General features: G+C 40.2%; 1 long non-coding RNA gene across 1 annotated transcript; it reads left to right on the top strand.

Annotated features, from left to right (window-relative positions):
• The first annotated feature begins 6 nt into the window (after nucleotides 1-6).
• Nucleotides 7-4648, top strand: LOC108445399. Its single transcript, XR_001860228.1, has 2 exons — nucleotides 7-572; nucleotides 2254-4648. It is a non-coding gene; the product is annotated as an uncharacterized LOC108445399 (long non-coding RNA).
• Nucleotides 4649-5407: the final 759 nt, after the last annotated feature.

Here is a 5407-nt window from a genome sequence, read left to right as displayed (position 1 = left end):
AAGCGTTTTCAGGTGGCAGCAGGGAAGCTGCTCTCAGAAGAGCAGCGCCGTTCAGTCGGCGCTTTTTGTCTCCGTAGGCAGCGGAGCTGTATGTGGGCAGCTGGTAAAGGGCTGCATGGGTCTGTCTTCCTTCGTGGCTTTGGCTGTGTTCAGGGACCGATTTGTCTGCGTTCAATTGTCCGGGTTTGGTTGGTTTTTGACGGGATAAAGCAGGCGGTTTATCTCACTGAGAAAGTAGCGGTGCTTTGCATGCTCGGGTTTAGTGCTGGGAGGGGAGACCCGAGTAGCTTTGCACAGCTTGACCTGCCAGCTTGAGCTGGGTAAGGGTGGCAGCGGGATGCAAAGATGGGAGCAAGATTGGGCTGGCTGCCTGCGCAAAAGGATGGTTTAGTCGGTGCTGGAACAAGGGCAGAAGTGCCTGATGTTAGCCAGAGAAGCGCTGGATTTGGAACGTGTCCTGCAGACGGCCGTGCGTGCAGCCAGCTTTGCTTGATCTCCTGGGCAGATGCCGTATGCTTTCCAAGAACCTGGCGCAGAGCGTGGCGGTCTCCTAAAGCAGCAGGGCCTGTCCTGTAAGTAGAAGAAAATGTTGAAGAGTTTTCCTCTGTGCTAAAATGCAGTCTCACAAATAACAAGTCACAGTGTATTTTGAGTGCTAATTTATATTGCGGCTGTAGCATCTGGACTTCTGGTATATTAATGACCATTTGTCTTACTTATATTTGTAATGAAAAGGGCTTTTACCATCCAGTTCCGTTCTTGTGAGAACTTTGCAAACAAGACCAGCTTGTTTTCAGCATTCAGAAGAGTGCTTGCCTAATTCTTATTTTATGTGGAATCCAGCTGATGCTTGAGAGAGCTTTGTTTTAATTTTTTTGAAGCCACCCTCAGGATAATTTCTATTGCCTTTTATTTAAATTTATTAACAATTGTTGCAAACTTACCCCTTGCCATCCCGTGTGCATAGGTTATGAATAAGTACAATGTTGCTGCAGTTTTTAAAAGTAGATGTATTTATGAGGAAATACTTTCCATGTTTAATCTGAAGGCAAAGTTCATAGTTGTGTTGCTGATGAACACCCTGTATTTTGTGAGTTGGTATGTTTTGCTTTCAACAGAACATCACAAGTCAGGCTCAGCCATGGTGATCAAGACACAGAGAAGTGTTTGCTTTCTGTGGTTGATATGTTGTGATTAACATGGTGAAGGTTGTGCAGTATGAAAAAAAAAAAAATGTCCTGTTCATGCTAGATGGAACTGCAGTAACTTATGCAGAGCAAAAGTATGTTTTCCTATTTGTTGAACTGTTTCAATATACAAAGACAAAACAAGTGTTAACTGTAATAGCCCAAGTGGTTCTTTTGTCATTTTAATCAAGTATAAAGACTCCTGCCACTTTTAGGTCCTGGGTGGTCAAAGTGGAATTTAATAAAAATTGATTAGCAAGAAAGATACCTTTTTAGTCTTAAAGACAACTAAGTGCGTTTTTTTTCAACAAAATATTGGGCTATGAACAGAACACAGTGGTATTTGCCTTCCTGAATTTTGTTCTAGCTATTTCTGCAAAGGGATGGTTCACTAGAAATAAGTAACATAAAGACATCAGACTCAAGTGTAATAAACCCTTGTGAGGATAATGTTCTTTAAGAAATTGTGTAACCACATTGGTAGTTTAATCCTCTGTAGTCCAAGAGGTGCCCTTGGTTGTTGGTACTCTGGGCATACCAGGCTTGCAGAGAGAGCACCAGTGTGAGGAAGCCGAGGCATGACTGTCAGAGGTGCAGCAGCAACATGCGCAATATTCCTCCAACAGCTGCCATTCTGTTGCCACGGAGATAATGACTTTTCCCGTGTCATTATTGATCTATCAACAGTAAGAGCAATTCTGCAGTCTGATATTGTTTAGCAAATAGAGTAATGTCTGCTGAACACTGAAAAAGCTGCTATAAAATGCTGGAAAATTTCTCAGAAGTCTGTGTACTAGGTTAAGTAGAAGTACTGAATTTGTAGTTACTGTGGTTTTATGAGATTGGCCTATGACATCTAAAGCTTAACAGAATGCTCTTTAATAAAATATTTAGTATGGTCAAATGCTTTTGGATTATGCAATATACAGCACTAAATTAGTGGATAAACACTTTTACCTACTGATTAGACTTAGAACAACTTGTCCATGTACGCTGTAGAAACAGATAATTCTGTCACCAGGTCTTGTCTTCCGTTAGTCTAAGTGAAACTTCTTGTGTTTTCCAGATAATGATTTAAATCATCTGTTCAGAAGAAGTATTAATGGGATTCCCATAAGATTCCTGACATTTTGCTGATGTTCCTGTTAGAAGACCTATCACCTCATTTTGAAAACATTAATAAAAGCACCAGTGTTCAAGCTGCGGGGCTTAAATGCTCACAGTTAGTCATAAATTGGGTTACCTTCAGGCATTCTGCTGCAGAACAGAATTATTATTTATAAATTTGTGGTTTATTCTCATATGGTGTACAAGAATGTTACTGTCAGCAGAAAGGTTTTTACTTGTTTTTAAAAGGGGGAGGGTTAAGGTAGTGAGAAAGAAAGCCTCGTTTCAGCTTATCGGAACAGAACACTTCTTTATGTTCAAGTCCGATATCTCTGTGTCATTCTGGGTTGTGATAGTGACTGGAAATGAAGTCCTTTATTGTGCCCTAACAATTGAGCTCTGTTTAGGTGGGGATTTTTTGTTTATTGAAGTTTTTAGGTGGGATGGCTTGAGGTCCAGCTGTTCTGCATGCCAGGTAAATCATCTCAGTGCACCATTGGGGTAACATCTGGAGGCACCAACATATCCTCAGTTCTGAGAGCATTACAAATGCTTAACATGTACCTACAGTTCTGGGCTGCCTAAATTGTGAACACTGAAAACACATCTGTGAAAAGTTCGTGGTTATTTTGGAAATGTACTAGTTTGAAAAAGTTGTGCAACAAACAGCAGAAATGTAAAAATGCTGTGGGAGTTTTACTGGGTTTTACTGGGAAATTGACATTTTGGAATCTGAACAGTATCTAACTTCCTGTCGTGGATCTAACCTGGAGATCTGTAAGTGAGTTTGTTTCTGAACTGGATAGGTAATGAAATAATACCTATGGATTTATGGCATATTCCCAAGATGGTGATTGTGTTAGCCTTAAAGTACAACAGTCCATTTCATAAATGAGAGAGGTGAAAAATATTTACACAATTACCTGTGTCACTTTAACTGATGGGGATAAACATGACCTAAGGCACTTTTTGGACTTAAATTATCTAAGGATGCCTTTGGCAGAGGGGGGTCATACTAATCGTCAAAGGGAAAATGTCCAAGCCCCACATTTAACAAAAAGAATGTAAGATCACATTCAAGCTTGATTGTAGACCTTTAAATGAGGCACTCTTTAGACTTGAAGCTCACTTCTTAATGACAGTGATATCACTGTGTACCTCTTTTCACTCTGCTTTGTTGGTTGTGACACTGTCGTGAAGCAAGGACAAGTAGTACGACCTCTGTAATAGAGAAGCAGAATTATTCTTTGGGATAAGCAAGTTGCTTGCAACTGTTCTGAATGATGAAAATCTTTTAGATCCTTGTTTCTGATTTGCAGGTGGTAGTGGTTCTTGAGTCTTTCAGTATAACGGAGGAAGCATAATTTTACAGGCATCTATTTCCATGCAGAACTGAGAAATACTACCTCTAATGAGAACACCTCTTGCCTCTTTTTACCCAGGAGTTAGGAATGCTAAAGTCTTTCATGGGCCTTAGAAAAAGACTGGCCAAACTCAAGAAAAAAATTGATCTGCTAAATAAAAAGACATCATTATGGTATCAATTCCTGAGCCACAGAAGGCTAGGGAGTGGGGTTGTAACTAAACACATGTCCTGTTCTTTGCTTCCTATGCACTCACTTGTCCAGTGTCACAGAAACAGAGTCTCAAGCTCTGAGTATGGTAATTTGGACAATTGTAATTTATTTAAAGTGCTGGAAGTGTCTCGGCCTTTAGTAAGTCTGGGAGAACCCCAGGGCACTCACTGCCTGTAGGAAAGATTCTTGTGCCCCAGTTAAGGTCTGCCGGCACACTGTCACAGTAGCTTTCATTGGCTTAGTTTGTTTTCAAAACGTGCAGGTGCCGTGAGGCAGCCGAGCATCTGCGATTATCGTGTATGTCGTGACCACGAGGGGGCCCTGGCAGCTCCGGTCTGGGCGAGCCCGGAGTTACAGCGCTGGAAGGGCAGGGCTGATACCTTGCTGCCTCAGAGAGTGGTTACATCCCTTCTTGTTCAGCACTTCTGAATTACCTTACCTCTTCTATATATTTTTTTTTTCTAATTACAGTGTTTTGCTGTGTAATTTTGAGACATGCACCACTTTACCAAAACTCACCTCAGCTTTAATAAATAGCACTGGCCGTTTGATCTCTTCTTGTGGCAGAAGACAGATAGTACCAAGTGTGTCATCACATGTGAATTTCATCTGTATGAGCTATTATTTCCACAAGTAAAAATTCAAGACTTTTGCACACATCGCTGTATTTGTAAAACAGATGGAATTGCTATGAAGAATCTTAATGATAAGGTGTTTTGTAAAGAGTTTTTAAGCTTGGTACTACAATATTTCAATAAAGATTTTTTTCTCTACACACCCTTTAGTCTTTCTTTTTTTCTAGGAATGTGTGTATACATTTTAGCATATTTTTAAGTTCCTGCAATGTTCCTTTGGAAAGGCACTACACTCTAGCCAATGTTATGACCCTAAATCACATGAATTGCTGTTGCTTACCCTTTACTTGACAAATCTAAAAGTCATTCAGGGAGCCTAGAAACTTTTAATCGAAACCCAGGTCTTTGGTGCAACTGTTCTCAATGTGGTTTTACATTAGATTTGATATAAATAAGCTTTCATTACTGTAAAAATGTTGAGGGTAATTCTTAGCTATGTACTGCATGCTTGTGGAAGTGCAGAGGGGATATTTGAAAGCAGGGATGAAGAAAAGTGAGTAGCTAAACTAAAAGTAGTCTTTGCAACCCATGATACTTGTAAAAGAATGTTCCTCTGGTGTACAAAGTGTTGTGCAAAATAAAATGATCCTCATCTCCCTTGCTTAAATCTTTTTGTGTATACTGAAACTTTCCAGTTTTTATGCCCACTGGAGTTGTTTTGACTAAAATTTCCCACAGGAGGTAGGCAATGGTTTATGCTCTGATAAAGAGAACTGGAATTTGGATGAGGCAGATGTAAAGTGTATTGCCTCTCAGAAGACAGCTGTGGTGTGGAATTTGAGGGCTTGAAACTTTACTGAGAACTGATCTTTGACAGGAATTGTGTATGGAAATCTGCCCATGTTTGGCTGCAGTATGAGCTTCTGCAAAATTATTTGTATATATACAAACAAAATTGAGC

Source organism: Corvus brachyrhynchos, unplaced genomic scaffold, assembly GCF_000691975.1.
Source record: "Corvus brachyrhynchos isolate BGI_N302 unplaced genomic scaffold, ASM69197v1 scaffold1, whole genome shotgun sequence".
Taxonomy (NCBI): Eukaryota; Metazoa; Chordata; class Aves; order Passeriformes; family Corvidae; genus Corvus; species Corvus brachyrhynchos.
The sequence above is the reverse complement of the archived record's forward strand: the minus strand, read 5'-3'. Positions and strand labels throughout refer to the sequence as shown.